Source organism: Apus apus, chromosome Z (assembly GCF_020740795.1).
Source record: "Apus apus isolate bApuApu2 chromosome Z, bApuApu2.pri.cur, whole genome shotgun sequence".
Classification (NCBI taxonomy): domain Eukaryota; kingdom Metazoa; phylum Chordata; class Aves; order Apodiformes; family Apodidae; genus Apus; species Apus apus.
The window spans coordinates 19,243,186-19,260,219 of record NC_067312.1 but is presented as its reverse complement, the minus strand read 5'-3'; the positions used below and the strand labels follow the sequence as shown (position 1 = coordinate 19,260,219).

Here is a 17,034-nt window from a genome sequence, read left to right as displayed (position 1 = left end):
CAGATCTATCAGTGTCAGTTTTCCATGTTACTTTTGTAAATGAAAGATCTGCACGTCAGGCAAGTGTCAAAAAGAGACTATAGAGTTGTGGCAGGAACCAGGGTAACCTCTTTATCTAAATGAGAGAAAAAGCAAGCACCAGTTTTGCCACGCTTCGCTTCTGCTCTCTGGTAAGGTGGTAAACAGGAAGATACTCTGTTTTCGCAGAAGTTTTATTCTCCTCTCAGCTTTTATGTGACAATAGCACCTGGTTACTAAAATCCACAGAGATCTTGTAGCAAACTGGGGGATATTTTTATATGTTTTAATGAAATGTACTATTTAAGAAAAAGTAATCATCACTGAAACCTTCCCAGTAGGCTAGAAAATATTTCCAGTAGTGGCTTCAGAGAACTAGAGTTATAGGGTTATCTTCAGTGCTCAGCTGCTAACCATCCAAAATGTGGCTTCTTCTTTCCCTCCTTACAGGAACCTGATTGTGAGTGTTCAGTATTTATGACAGTCAGGTGGAGAAATGCCGAAAGCAAATTAAGGGCTGAAAAGATAATAAACAGGTCTCCTCAGGGCATAGCAGAGAGAGTCTGTCTGACAGCAGATCTTGGCCACTGATCTATGCTTATTCTTGGCCAAAAGCCACCTTGGCCAGCTTAGCTGCAAAGCTCCTTTCTGCTGGCGCGTGTGTAGTCGTCACAATGCTATCACTGACAGTCTGAAAATCAACATTATGGCTATGGACAATTCACACAGGATGCTGGGGATCTTGGCCAGGAACCACAGCACCAGAGCAGTAGGAAAGGACTGGGAAAGAGCCTTTATTTTCAGGAAAATTAAGTGACAACCTTCTTCATGGCAATTACTTTGTGTGATTCCCATCTAAGGTGGGAAAGGTGTAGAGCTGCACTGGATAAATTATCTGCTGGTTGAGATTAGCTCTTCCTTTGTCTCCTTGCTCCTTCTTGGTTTTCATACCTCAATCTCCTTAGAGGATGGAAGGGAATAGGCAAAGATTTCAGAGTCACAGTACCAGTCCGCTATCCAAAACAACAGAAAACAGATTAAACAAGCTAATATATAAAGAACATGTTTCAGCTGCTCTCCTGACAGTTTTTGTGAATTCTAACTGAACTCATCATACAATACCTACAGCAGGTTTTCTGCAATAGCCACTGAACACTTACTTTTAGCACATTGGAGAGATGGAGCTGTTCTCACTGAGAATGGTTTTGTTTAACAATCTCTAGCTAATCCAAATCTAAGTGATGCTGCCCTCTAGTACTGCCCTTACAAATCTGGTAAATGAGGTCAGCACGAGCATTCTTGAGCAGCATCAGTTGTTAAGCACCTTGGCACATCTTTTTCACCCACACAAGATGGTGGGTGACCAGCACTTGGGAAGGAGATGTATTTACAGGTTAAACATAGGAAAGGGCTGAGGAGGCACTTGCCAATGCTTGCAACTGTCTTCTGTGAGCTGAACCAAAATCATAAACTCAAACCATGGAAGCCACTGGAAAGTCATAGGATGAGTTCAGTTCTTACTGACACACTCTGTTTCAGCCAGCAGTCTACGCCAAAGTTTCTTGTATTACTCTGCCACCCAGATACATACAGCCACAGAAATAAAATTCACATTAGCGTAACTCCCATGCTTAATGTTTTGAACTCCATAATGCTAGTTTACTAACCTAAAAGTTGGTTTAAGTATCAACAGATAGGCCAGTTCTAACTAACAAGTACAAATTGTTTCAAGTGATGATTTCTCCTAATTTAAAACATGAATAAAGCCTATAGACTTTCCTCTCTGCACTAACCTTCACTTCTTTATGGTGGTTTTCTTTTAATATGACATTACATGAGCAGGCACTTTACTCATCTCCTGGCCCATCTTCTCAACTGTGTCAGAACACCAAGCTAATTCTCACATTCATATGCATGTCTGTTAGTTTGCAATCTGCAAGAGCCTGACAAATTCTGCATTCCAAACAACAGATTTTAGGGTGGGGGTTTTTTGTCACTTGCTATGCATAACCACATTGTATTATTTAACTACATAAACAGTATTAAATTGACAATCAAGTTTGTCAATTCCAAAGCATTCTTCAAGAAAAATATTTCTCAGCCACCTGAAGCTGAGAGGTGTCAGAGATCTGTGTCAAAATGTTCTCTAAATAGAGACCTTCCAAGAAGTGCTGCCACAGGTGTGAACTACTTCCTTTCAAGCATATCTACCAACAATCTCAATCCTAAATCTAAGAAACCAACTCTCAATCTATTTTCAAATACATTTTCACAACAGAAATACCTCAGTTCAAGAGAGAATTTTTAGAGAGAAAAACATTCTAGTGACATTTTTATTTGGCAGCCATCTGGATTTTTTCAAGAATCTGAATTCTGCTAGGGAGTATTCCTTTCTTCTGTTTAAGTGGGATTCTCTGACAGCAGTGAGCACTGACCCTCCAGATGTTGAAATGTTATCCACATGGTAGGATGAACTGTATTAACTCCTTAGTGCCATGAACACTCAGTAATATGATGCATTATTGCAAGAGATAATACACATTATATGAACTCTCAAACAGCCATGTCACAACACCAAATGGCTGTAATTAGTTCCAGTACATCAGGGTGTGGTGAACCACCTCAGTGTAATTAGATGTATTTGTTCAGGTGTTTGGGGTTTTTTTTTCTGAAACTGTCAGTCTGTCATTTTTCAACTGATTACCCAATGTTCCTGGGCAGGTCTCCCAGAGTGTGTAGAGTGTGTACGGAGAATAAGAAAACACTGAATAAGAATAGTTGGTGGTGTGGTGTGTTAGGTGTTTTTTGTTTTGTTAAGGGTAAAGAAGTGTGAGCTGAATTATGAAAGTCTAGGAAAACAAAACCAGCTACCTCAGATCAAGATTTTGTTTCTGCTGTGTACTCTGAAAAAAAAAAACACAAAACAACAACAAAAATTGCTTTCTTTATTAAAATGGTATGTCATCTTCACTGATTTCAGTGACATTCTCAATAGATTAGTAAGGTACATTATTTTTAGTCAGAATTTGCTGAGGCTTACACTTGCCACCCCAGACTTCTGCAAAGAGGAAATGGTAGTGCCTAGTTTGGCACCACAGAGTAGCATAGCAACAAAATGTATGAAAGATGACAAGAGTGTTGATCTCTGAGTCCTGTGTGCTCACACAAAGGCACTCTGGAAAGCTGGTGACAAGGGGGAAGGAAGGCACTGAGGAACAACCACATGATGCCATGTTTCCAAGGTGAAGCTCACAATGTGATCTGAGCTAAATCAAAAGCTCCAAGGAGATATTCACAGTAGTTCTGAAAGCAGCTGTTGTCACTAGATCCTAAGTGAATAGCAAACATATCAAGATAAGACATTCATGAGAGGCAGCAGCATGGTCTTGGACTTGATCTGATTATTTTTCAATTATATCTGCAGGGTTATGTTCTCTACATATAAAGAAACAACAGTATAAAGTTGCAGTTTCTGCATTCAAAACTGGGAACCTGCTTTCCAGGCAGAGCCAGAGAAGCTTATTCCTTTTCTTCCCACTGTCATCCCAACAGTGACTCTCCATTTTTTGGTGGATTACTGGCCACCCTCTGTTGTGAACTTAGATTTTCACGCTATCCATCCTTACTGGCCACTGCAAACATAGCTGGCTCAGGAAACACCTCAGGAATGTGTTCTGTAAGCATGCAAACCGTTTAGCATTGTACAGCTGTGCTATATAGTGCCAGGTCTGTAGTAGCAGTTTTGACTTTCTGGGAATACTCACCTAATTGAAATTAAGATCTTACTGGTCAGTACTCTTAGTAGTCTCTGACAAGAGTTTAAGAAAGTAGACAATAAATACATTTATGAGAGAGTGGAATGACGTTGAGCAGCGAGGCACATGGCAGTAAACTGTACTGGGGTTTAGAAACGAGAAACCATTTTGGGTGTGATTTGTGTGGTTGGCTTAAACAGCAAAAAAAATATGCAAATTCTATTATGCAAAATATTCTTTCACTTTGCAGTCAGCATAACTGGAAATACAGCTTGTGGCAGAAGCCAGCATTGCCTCAGACTGCAACTGTCCTCTCCCAAGCTGCAGACAAATCTTTTGCTATTCATTCTTGTTGCATTAGACTCTTAATTGCACTGAAGTCCATCTGTTCCACCTAAGATGTGGCTACTTATTGAACTGTTCTATTTACTTCTATCACAGTAGCACCTGGACATTTCAGTGAAGATTTAAATCTCAATGTGCTTCTTACTGTGCAAGAGTTTACAAGAGATAGACCTTGTAATCCCAAAATTCAGACCTGAAACAAGGAGGCTACATATAAGGTAGTAGAAAGAGTAACTGCAGCGGTGAAATGAAACAATTTGGTCGAGGTGATACAGCAAGATGGCTGAGCTGGTTTCTTGATTCAGCCATATGTATTGTTAGCAGCTTTCTGAAGTAGAAAATTTTATGCCTGTTCACTTTTCGTGACTGAAAATGGTGGTATTCTCAAGTCATTACCCCTTTGTATCAGTCACTTTGTTTGGTTACCAAAATGGCTCAGCAGGAAATTAAGCTTGCAGAGTGGCAGGGAGTGGTTTTCCTTTTATCTCCTTGGTTCAGATCCTCCAGCAGTAAAAGATATGATCTACAGAGAAAGGAAAGCTAAGCTATCCATTTCTGATATCCGTTAATCAGAACATTTGATGATAATATGTTGTAAAATTCACCCGTTTCTCCATAGAACCATAGTAAGAAAATCATAAAAGTAATTAACTTCATTCCCCATTGTGTTTTCTTTATGTGAACTCTGTGAAACAACATTCAGGAATGAAATTAATGGTGCTTCAAATGACACTTTGATGAAACCATTCAGGTGTGAAAGGTCTGCTTTCTCTTTCTTACACCTCTGGTGGCTGTTTTCCCTGTAGCACCACTGTCTTGGGGCCTTTTAATTCTCAAATAGACTGAAACCCTTCATATTGGTATTGCAACACTACAGGGTCTTCCAAGTAAGATGAACATCCTTGCTATTTGATTCTCATAAGCTTACGTTCACAAGCATATTCTCATGTTATCTACATGTGGGATTACATCAGTTTTACAGACACTGCATGTGCACTGCCTGCCCTTCCTAGTTATGTACTGTGCATACAACTTCAACTTTGTCTTGTGAAATTACATCTGTGAAATGATGGATCTATTAACACAGATACATGCAACCCTATAGTGCTGGTAAGCCCCTTTTAACAGTCACTGTGCTTCACCCTTGGAGAAGGCTTCAATTTAACAGTAGATAAAAATAATATTCACATATGCACAACTTCTTAGGCTTTATCTATTTTTTAAATTAATAACAGTCCATGCTCCTCCAAATATGTCAGCAACATCTATAAACTAAGAAATCTATGTTCTTTCAGTAGTTACATAGCCTCACTCTTGTGAAGGATCTTTTACACAGGGTGCTCCTTTAATCCTCCTGCAGAGCATCTCATAACCCCTTACCTCATTGCCATGACTACTTTTAGAAGCTGGAGATTTAAATGTATTCTCTCTAAAATGGAAGATTTCATTTGGTGTAGGACAGATACAACAGGCCAGTGGAAAAATGCGGCTTCTTGGATTCTTGCACATGCTAGTGTGAAATCACTGTAGAGCACATTGGGCCAGTCAGAATTAAATAAGTGATTTAGCTTCAAATGTTCCAGTCAATTTTAAAATACAGTTTGTAGAGCTCTGGGATAATGCTGGACCGCAAAACATAACAGCAGATAAAGGCAGCAGAGCTTTCAGAACTCTTTTTGTCTCATGTCACAAGAGCCTCAAGATATATTTAATATAAATTCTTGATGCTTTGTTAGTATCCTAAAGCATTTAAAACATTTTTATATATAAATACTTGAGATTTTTAGAATTTTAAAACTCCTTTTTCAGACTCACACTTCTGAAGTCAAAAGAAAAATGAAATACGTGACAAACCCATTTGCAACAGTATTTACATGAGTGTTTGTATTAGAGAAGAGTATGACAAGAAGAAAAGAGGAAATATCATAATCAGCACCCTAAAGCTTTGAATGATTTAATGTAGAAACTGAAAATAGAAAGACAAGTATCTTTTTCCCCAAGTATTTCTCATCTTCCTTAGGACAAACTCCAATTTTTATCTGAACAATATTTCCAATGTTGTTCAAGTGTTGATATTAAAAAAAAGATAAATATCACAAATATATATATTAGTGCTTGTAGAAAAAGTTTCTCTGTCACAGCTTGAAGCTGAAGGCCAGCTAGAAAGTGTAGCAGCTGTTCAACAGCTATTTGAGGTAGACAGAGGTACTTTTATACATGGAAATTCACTCCTCCCTTTTCAAACCAGAAGAACAGGCAAGATGCCAGGAGCTAGAAGTTATGAGTATGTTTGTGAAGGGGGAATTCACCTGCCAAATCAAGAGCTCCCTGAGAACTACACAACCTTCCACACACACTCTTCCAGAACACACTCTGAAACAGCTTCTGCCTGTGTTGCAGCCTGGAAAGATTAGACCATGACCTATTCCCATGGTCTGTTCCTGGACTTTCCACACTAATGTTACTTGAGCCTGTTCTGCGTCCTGCATAATAATTCTCTGCACACATACAGGGGGGCTTACCATATAGCTGTTACCCACAGCCTCTCTTACCATAGATGGAAAAGGTTAAGAAACCCCTATGGCAGCTTTCTTAACTACACTGACTTCACTCTATTCAGAACTGATGCAAGACCTGATCTGGATTAATCAGCTGATGAAAAAAACTGGGAAGGCAGACTTGCTGCTACCAATAATTATTTAACCATAAAGTTAAGATTAATATAGCTATTTTATTTCTTATCTGTACTTTCCAGGCTTGGTACCGAACTGTTTCACTGAAAACACAGTGATCTGTCTGCTGGGAACACTCCTTAAAATATATATGGCAAAAAATGTATAGTGAAAAGCAGTAGGTTTTCATATTTCTGACATTACATTACAAAGGTGAAGTACAGCACCATCCTCATCACACTTAACAGTAAACCACTTCGTTGTCAACAAAACTGACACAGCTTCACTGGTTTCACAACACTACTAAGTGCATAGTAAGTTTGCACTTTCCAGCCTTGCATAGCATTGATTCATCTACTTAGAATGTAAACCCTGTATATGTTGTAGCAGAGGGTGTGAAAGCCAGGCCAGTGACAAAAGCGATACCAAAAACATACTTAGTGTCTGTAATTTAAAGCTTCTAGAAGCCCCCATAGCATGCAAATTTGGCACTCTTCCAAAGCAGGAGAAAAACTACAGATAACATTGGTTTGTTTTGCTTTTTTAGCATTTACTGTCTTGGAATTGAGCACTATTTTACTCTTCCTGTAAGTTGGAGCAGTTGTTTGTTTTCTGAATTTTAAGTACCAGACAGGGTTAGCATGGTTTTCATGAATACAGAACTGTAAGAGGCAGTAAAGAAGACTTTGACTGCTTCTTCAGAGCAGACAGACTTTCCAGAATACATTTGTGCTTTTATGGCATAGTTGAAGCAACATGAGGTAAGATGATGGACAGTGACATCGAAGAGATCTCTGAAGTCACCAAGACGTGCGAACATCAAAGAAACCCCTTATGAAACATATTATTCCAGTGGTATCTTGTTCTGTTATAACCCCAAAAAAGAAATCAGCATTCTTTGGAAATGTGCTGAATCTGAGGAAAATAGAACACTCCTCCCCATCTCCTGGAAATACTCTAAAGTAAATAAGGATGCTAAGTACTGGGCAGAAATACTGGAAGTAATTTTTTAAAATAACAAAAAAGCAGATGCCAATGGAGGCCCCCAGTCGTCTTCCTAGGCTTAGCACTGCAAAGAAATTATGGTTTGGGAAACTAAATCTACAGATAGCTGCCAGACGGTTAATCATGGTTACTGGAGAAAACAAAGAGCTTTGCTTGATGATTTGGCTTAGCAAAATAACAGATGTCCCAAAAACCTGAAAATTTGACAGATTCTGAGAAGGTCAGGAGTCAACTAAATGTAAAGTCTAGCTTGCAAATTCAAACCCTTAATTTAAATGCATGACAGATCTCACTTAAATATCAATTCTTTCCTAGGAAATATAGGCTGCTAGGAAAAGTCTTAACAAACTTGTATCTGAGGGCAATAGCGCAGGGTTTGACTCTAGTACTAGTATCCCACAACCTACATTACACTGAGAGGATACAACTAGCAAATCTTACTCTTGTGTTACTAGACGCTGGGCTAGGAAGCATCTACCAGACCACCACCAGGCAACACAACTTTTGCTGCACCTACTATAGTCACCTCAGTTCTTTAGATGCTTTAGGCAAGTACTACCTTTGGCAAGAATTCAAAGAAGTAACCGAGGAAATACAGCATAACAATTATAGAAATAGGTTTGTTTTTCACAGGAGAGTGAGTTGTATGCCCATTTTACAAATGCAATAAAAAACTGGCAGAAGCCCCAGAGGTTTTAGTGTGAGAAATAGAGAACACTGAAATATTAAAATTTTATGGGTTTATAAAGCAATTTATTGCTTAAAGTAACTTATTTTAAGCAATTTTTAACATTCTTTGTGTAAGGTAAATAATAAAATATATTTTTTCTTGCAGAAGCTAAAATTTATACACTACTCAAAATATGTCTGACAGAGAAACCATGTCCTGTCTCTTCAATAATCTTGATACTTGCCTCTTCCTCCTTTTCACCTTGACAATTTTTGACCCTTTTCAGACAACTTACTGTGCTGTTATTATCCCTAGTTCTATATTTAGCAATAGGGTTTGACTCAAAGAGGAAGTGGATTTGCTGTGTTTCCTTTCCTTTCAAGCTGTGTATATTTCAGTCAGTCAAGCAGTAAGCATCCTGTCCTTGTTTTTCTGCTTTTCCATTTAACTTCACCATTATATCGGAGCTTCATTTCAGAAAGGAATTTACACCAACACTATCATCAATATTCCAAAAATCAGCAGTCACTGAAAAGAGACACACTATAGAAAAAATGTACTGTTAATGGCTCAAAGTGTAGAAGACCCCCATTACTCTGAGTTTTCTTTACATATTTTGTTAGATCTCGCTTACTCACCTGCGTAGCCTGTCTTTTAAAAACCAAAGATCAAAATTGACATTGTAAAAGACAACAGGGAAAAAAACAAAACAACTTCAGTGAGATCATAATCTCCCTCTACTTCTTCTTTTCTACATTAAGCTTTTCCAAGGAAACTTGTTCAGTCTCCATTGGTACACAGGCAACTTTCACAAAACATTCTTTGGGCATTATATTTTTTGAGCATACAACAGATTAAATTCTCTTGCAGAAAATTAATTCTGTCTGCCAGAAGGATGTAATTTTTTTTCTTCATTTTAGACTCATCTGCAAAACATTAGTTCTACAAAATAAGCACATATAGATCAACCTCCTTTAGCACACCTACACCGCATTAACAGTATAAAGTCTTATATAAGAAGGTTGCTGCTGTAGTAGGGATTTCTCTGACCAGATAGGCTTAATATATTCTAGAACATTTTTTCTCCTCAGTTAACCTTAATATGGAGTGGCTGCCCCATTCCTGGAAGTGTTCAAGGCCAGGTTGGATGGGGTTTTGAGCAACCTGGTCTAGTGGGAGGTGTCCCGGCCCATGGCAGAGGGGGTGTAACTAGATGATCTTTAAGGTCCTTTCCAACGTAAAATCAAATGGACGTAAAAAGGATACTACCGGATCTTTGAATAACATAATTGTGTAGCAGTATTTTATAAATTTTCTTAAATTGTTCAAGGTACTTTTATTATGATCCCATATGTCTGTAGGTAATTAAAAATGTCTTGCCTGTTACAATTGCAAGAAGTATTTTCTTCTCATTAATTTATGAGCAGCAACCTGTCTTAAGAGCACAGTGACAGGTTTATTTCCACCCTTTCATGAGTCTGAGTTTCATCCTCCCTGAAGTTACTTTGGAAGGGGATACCAACTTCACTTTAAGTATGGACAATAAGCTCTAAAATCTTTTAGCTGATTGATTAATCCAAGCTGTAAGTTAAAGTTGAAATAAGATAATTCTTATAACAATTTGCAGTCTTGAGTATTTTCCTCTAGATTACTATAAAGTCATAGTACTGATCACTTAGGTTCCATATAAACAAAAGAGGTTAGAAGATGTCAGCAGAACCCTGTAGACTTTGACAATGGGAGTTCAGTCCAACTCTTATTCAACTCAATAGCAAATTCCTATTCACAGAATCACAGAATTGTCAGAGTTGGAAGGGACCTCTAAAGATCATCTAGTCCAACTCCCCCACTAAAGCAGGATTGCCCAGAGCACATCACTCAGGGTTGCATCCAGGTGAGTTTTGAATAGCTCCAGAGAAGGGGACTCCACAACCCCCCTGGGCATCCTGTTCCAATGCTCTGTCACTGTCACCATGAAGTTTTTCTGCATATTTAAATGGAACTTCCTGTGTTCCAGCTTGTGCCCATTGCCCCTCATTCTGTCAATGAGAACTACTGAAAAGAGTCTGGCTCCATCCTCCTTGCACCCACCCTTTAGATACTTACAGGCATTAATTAGGTGTCGTCATGCGTGAGATGCTCCAATCCCCCAGTCACCTTTGTTCCCCTCCGCTGGACTCTCTCCAGTAGTTCCCTGTCTCTCTTGAACTGGGGAGTCCAGAACTGGATGCAGTATTCCAGATGTAGCCTCATCAGGGCAGAGCAGAGTGGGAGAACGATGTCCCTTGACCTACTGGCCACACTCATCCTTAGGCACCCCAGGATTCCATTGGCCCTCTTGGCGACAAGGGCACATGGCTGGCTCATGGATAATTTACTATCTACCAGGACTACCAGATCCTTCTCCTCCTTGATTTAAATGGAATCAGAATGACTATACATTCATATTTACATTTAACTTTCTTATAGTAGCTGGAGATTTAATTCCTCGGAGAGCATCCTTATCCTACAGAGTCAAAAATAAAATACTCATTAGCATTGCTGGTCTAGAATTTTAGCAGTGTTTCACTTCACAGTTCAGGAACTAAATCACTAGGCCTTAATATGTTGAAAATCTAGCTATGATTCTTCAAAATATTCATACCATCATGATGACTTTATGTTACCACAGTAAGAAGACTTAAAACATACCGGTCACATTGACTGACTAGTTTTGAGAAAAAAATATAACTTATTACCAATAGAATTTTTCCTCCTAAGAGCCAGCATCCATTATATGAAAAAGCACTCAAAACTCCTAAGTCATGATCTGAAAACCTAAAAAGCTTCTACTTAGATTTTTTGATTATTTTTTTTCACATTAACTGTTAGGGTATTATTTTAGGCTACATTCCTTTTCTCAAGAAATGCATAATTGATTAAAGAGCAGGCAAAAAGTTCTTTCTTCAGCTGGCTGGAAAAGTGCTTTCTTACAGCATAGTACATACTCACAAAAGAGATTAAAAGAAAAAAAAAAAAAGTATGCCAATTACCACTTTACAGCTATCAAGCTTACAGTGTGTGAGCCAGTAAGCCTAATGTCGATCTGGATCCAGCTTTGGATAATTAACTTCTTCCTGCATGCAAAATCTCCCTACAGAATCAGCTGGATGTAACTGAAGGCTTCACATTATTAAGCAATTGTTACATTCAGCCCAGACATGGCTGAATTCAATCCTCTGTAAAAGGGACTTATTACACACAGAAATGAGACTGAACTTTCTGTCTCCAACCCTGTTTTTTTTGGGGGGGGCTTTTTTTTTTTTTTTTAAGCTGTGGACAAATTACTGCTTATAAAGAAAAGAACTGTGTGAACACTGAGAATAGTTTCCTCTTACCCCTTAGGTACAAGGGTCAGCAATTTGTCATGGATTATATGTTGGATTGTATTTTTCTAAGTCAGTGGTTGAACTTTCTGGAAGGACCCAGCAGGAGCCAGGAACTGCTGCTTCCCAAGGGGCAAGATCCCATCACCATAGTCAATACCTCATCTGTAAGTGAGACAGTAGCCTCTGGTCACCACCAAATTCTAACTCAGGCCCTGAGGGCAGTAGCTTTTTAATCACACCTTCCTTTTCTTCCCTATCTGTATCCTTTGCTTCCTGACACTGAGACTTGCCCTGGACAATGCTAAATAAAGCCAGATACAAAAGTCAGGAGATGGAAATTTAATGTAGCAAAGAAGGAAGAAAAAAAAAAAAAGCTCTAAAGAAAGACAAGGCAGGAAAGTGAGAGCCTGACACCTAAAAACTCTGCAGGATATCAGAGACAGCAACTACCAGGTCATTCCTGAGAACACACAATGTTCTGAGAAACCTTGAGCTACAAATAACCTGCAAAGCAACATTAGACCAACATTAGACTGTAACTTGCACAACATTTGAGTAGTTTATCCAGCGTTGGGAGTGACACAGACAGGGCCTATAGGCCAGCTTTTTTCAAAATGAGGTATGGAATACATTTTTACACTAAACATGTATCCGCTCCTAAGTAGATGGGTATTTATTGTGTATATATTGCTATATTTCCAGGCATTAATGGCCAGCTGAGTCTCTATAAAGTATGCATATTTTCACTGATGCACAGTTAAACTTGTAGTAAGATATGCATAAATGTAACATTACGACAAAAAATGACATTTAATATATTCCAGTAACCCTATAAATAGTATGCATTGGACAGTACATGGACTAATAGTTTGATCTCCAGTGATAAGCTAGTGATTACCATAAAATTGTAAAATCATTTAGGAAAAAATTTAGAATGAAAGCTCTGAGGCACTGTCATCTAGCACTCCTCTCAAAGCTCATATTGTCCACCTTCATCTCGTGGGAGAACTGTGCATTCAACACAACCAGAAATGAGATTACCCACCTTCACACTAATGTTTTTCAAACATTTAATTTAAAAGAACCTGCATATGCTACAGCTGTTACATGTTGACATGCATGTAATATACAGTATGAACCTGCCAACAGGAAACTAGAAGGAAAATGTCAATGTAATCTGAGAAATGTTAAACTAATCCAGTGAAGTAAAATTAATTTGTTAATGGGTTCTTTTGATTAAAGCTTATCAGGCAATTCATGAGTGACATCATGAACTATAAGCATTTTTATTCACATTGCTAAGGTCTACACATAAAATATCAGGATAGTGCAAATGTTAATGCTTCTTGTTTAACAAACTATCATTGGTGAATGAATTATTCTTTAAACTTCTATTATCGCAAATAGTCATATAATAAAATTCAAGTAATACTTTATGAGTGGTAACTTTGGAGCATAAAGAATCTATTCAGAAAAGGCACTGAAATATGAAGAGGAGCAGCCTATGCGGTTCAGGATATATTGATATGGACATGACTTGAACCTGATCTTGAGTACATATAAATCTCCAAGAAGATTCTCCTACTGCATAACTTACTATAGAAACAATATACTGAAGTTAACCTTTACTGGCAGAATGACAAGTGCCAACAAATAACAGAAGACAGAAAGAGCAAAAGAAAAGTGGAGAGAAAGTGACAAAGAAAGGAGTATACAATGATAATGTAAAGAATGAGGGAGCATTAGTCTATGATTACAATAAAAATGTTACATCTCCTGCCACTAATACATGGCTGCCTTTTTCTTTAACCTTTTAGGATCTCTGATTCGGGGAGAAGGTCTGCATTCTTCCACATCTTTATACACCAGCAAGACAATGAACTCCTAGTCCAGCCTGGGCAATCTGAGTGCTGCAATAAAACCAAAAAGAAATCATAAAAAGTACAGAATTTTGTTCTTGGAAGTTAAAGATTGATCACAAATATTGATACCAGAGTTTCAAACAATAATGATAATTTCTGAACTGGGGCCTTGGCTCTAGAAAGAATGCTTCACAGGTCAATGTAGGAGATGCTTTCAAGCTATGATTCATATCTCTCCGATTTATCTCTTAAAGTAAGTTTCTACAGGAGTTTCAGTACTGAGAAACTGTGCTTCATTTTGCTATGCCTTATGCATGACCACTGTCATTTTTGTTTAATAAAATCTGACTGTAAAGCACTCATTACTGCAGGTGGTGAGAGAATGTTATTTCAGATTTTTGGCAGAATTTGGCTTGTTATCTAGCTGAGTTACAGTATAAATATGGCACACAAATACTCTTACCCAATTAGCCTTCTCCCTGAAATCACCATTAAAAGGAATTATTCTAATGGATTAATTCTGGACAAGTTGTAAAGGTAACAGTTACATGTAAGGTAACACTAAAGGGAGCAGAGGAAAGTGGAAGAGATACGAAAGTAAGGTCGGCAATAGAAGAGAAGAAAAAGAGCACAAAGAGATAAAAAAATAAAGAAGAACTCTTAATAAATTGTAGAGGAAGCAGAAGAGAATATACATCAGCAAGACAAAAAATGTAAAATGCAAAGCAGATCCTCAAAGGTAGTGAGGCATACGTGGGCAAAGCTCTTTATCTGTATCTTTGTACCACACAAAGTTGCAGTATGAATTGGCTAATACAAATCATATTGTTCCTTTTTATTTTCCAGTGAATGCAAAAGTTTCTTAGATACTTAAATACATTGTTCACTCCAGATTATTAATTATTTATGGCCTGTAGCTGATGGAAGCTATATTACAGTCTAGTATGTGTTAGCAATGGGAAATTACCACAAAAAGCCTATATTCTCCTTTTTCCTTTTTCATTCTGTTGATTACTTCATGCTACATACAACCCTTTTGGGCCACAATTTAATGTACAAATTCCTATGCTCCTTTTCATATCTCTTAACTGAACATTCACTCACAAATATACCTGGCATGCTGAATTTTGTTACTGTTTTTTCAATTGTTCCTATTCTCAAGTCTTCATTCCTTCATCGTATGTACTCTTTCTCATGAATTCAGTCTCTTGGTGGCATTATCAGTAAAACACTCAGAATTTAATATACTTTTCTATGCACAGCCTTAACTGTTCTGAATTAGCATCAGTCAATTTAACCGTAAGACAGCAGTGACAGAGGGATTCTCTAATGCAGAACTTAGCTTTAGTTTTACTCATTTACCTCCTCTTGAGTCCCACAGCCTTCACTTGTAGCACCAATCTCCAGCCTTTTGTGCTTCATAACAGCTCAAGCACAAAACTGCAAGCATAAAGACATCAAGATCCCTTTTTAAAAATGTGTCAATTTAAGGCAATTAACTATATATCATTGCTGATGGCTCTCCTCCTGGAAGTCAAGTGGTATCTCGCTGTATTAATGTCTGACTAACAGTAGGTATAGCATGGAAAAATACAAGGGAGGATTTGCCTGTAGCAGATTTCCCCTCTGTAAGCTCCACACACAATGTTTCTTCAGTAAATCTCCACCATTCTATACCAAGATGTCACAACCTGTAGTATCAGAAAGCCACTGTTTCCAACCGTAACAACAGCTTAATTCATACACATCATGCTACAACAGAACAGATCTTCAGAAGCTGGGTGTCACCCCAATGTGTACATTCACAGGACACAAATGTATGGTTGTTAAAGAATATTAAGATGAACTATTTTCTACTGCATACACGTTTGTATACCAGAGCCATCCTGGTAGGCACTTTCCAGTATTGGCATGGCTAGCAGTTATGAAACACACCAACTTAAAGCACAAAGTTGTTTGTTATTACAGCTTTTCTCTGCCCGGGAATGTGCTGGCTGGTACCTCACTGCTGAAGTTATAGCTTTTTTTTTTTTTTTTTGTATTGTCCTGTGATCCTGTTCTCCCTATATACATTAAGAAATACAACTTGCAGTTAGAGAAAGGATGAAAAGGCCAGTGATACCTCTTCATCTTTACAGTCCTTCCACTACTGAAGACCAACCCTCACACAAACGAGTATTAGCCTTAGTGTGGAGAACTCCATCGTGATGGAGTAACCACAGTGTAGAGCTTGGAGACAGACAACCCCTGTTCTGTCCCTGCTACATGCTGTAGTTGAGGACCAAAAACATGAGATCCATTTGCTGAAGAAGAGGTGACACAGTTCTTTTGTTTTGATTCTCAGGAAGAGGAACTGCCACACCACAGAGCAGCAGCAGGGCGTGTGGAATAAAAGAAGAATGGTTATAGCCCACTGAAAAATAATGGCACATCCGACAGAGAGCAGCAGAACCGAGCAATCTGCCTGTTTTTCTGAAGAGGATATTGTACAGCTCACATTATTTTAGACCTAGGCTGGAACCTTTGACTGACAGAACATGTTGCTAGGTGGTGGCTTTTTTTTCCCCACAACATAGTGGGCTAGACAATCAGAAAAAAAGGGGTCTGACTTTCACTGGAGGAGCAAGGCCAAAGCTGAGACAAAAAAAACAAAGTGTCTTCTAAACCAAAGAAAGCAAATACAAAATATAAATGAAAATAAACTAAAAATACTGAAAACTACGACAATCAAATGTAGAAAATGCTTATGTTAGAATGAGTAATACAGTGAAGTTGCAGTTCACTGCAAGGAAATGCTGATTCAGACTGGTAGCTAAGATGAGCTGAAGGCATTAGGACAGGCAGCAGCCACTGATGCCGTGTGTGTGAGCTGCTCATGAGTTTACTATACTTTGGCTAGCTACTAGAGCTAAAGTGCCTTTGGGGTGAGTCTGCATACACAGACCAAATAGTAGATGTGTTGTTGGACAAATGCTTAAAGCAGAACTCTTAAGACAGTGGTCCAGAAGACCTAAGTAGGAGTGGCACAAGACGGCTGAAAAGGAGAAGAGGGAAGCCTCAGAAAGAGTGGGATTGTCTTTCCTACCTGGCCACAAAGACTTTTATGAGCAGTATGGCCAATAACAAATATGCCAGAAAGTCTAAGTCAGCTCTTCATTGCCAAGGTAATCTAGCATTTGGACAAATTGAGGCCATGTGTGAAGAACAGCTGAACTGAGCCTGAATATGAGCTGACAGAAGTGAAATTGGCAAGAGAAAAATGTATTCTGAAAACTCGAGGCCATGGTTCAATCTCCTTTATTATAGAATGTATATTCACAGCCAATCTGTGTTATATAG

The 17,034-nt window shown here is 38.3% G+C and overlaps 1 long non-coding RNA gene across 1 annotated transcript; it reads right to left on the bottom strand.

The window, feature by feature from the left end:
* Positions 1-2,943: 2,943 nt before the first annotated feature.
* LOC127395563 (uncharacterized) lies at positions 2,944-15,140 on the bottom strand. Its single transcript, XR_007891825.1, has 4 exons — positions 15,058-15,140; positions 13,644-13,743; positions 10,572-10,971; positions 2,944-3,347 (listed from the first exon to the last, which is right to left on the bottom strand). It is a non-coding gene; the product is annotated as an uncharacterized LOC127395563 (long non-coding RNA).
* Positions 15,141-17,034: the final 1,894 nt, after the last annotated feature.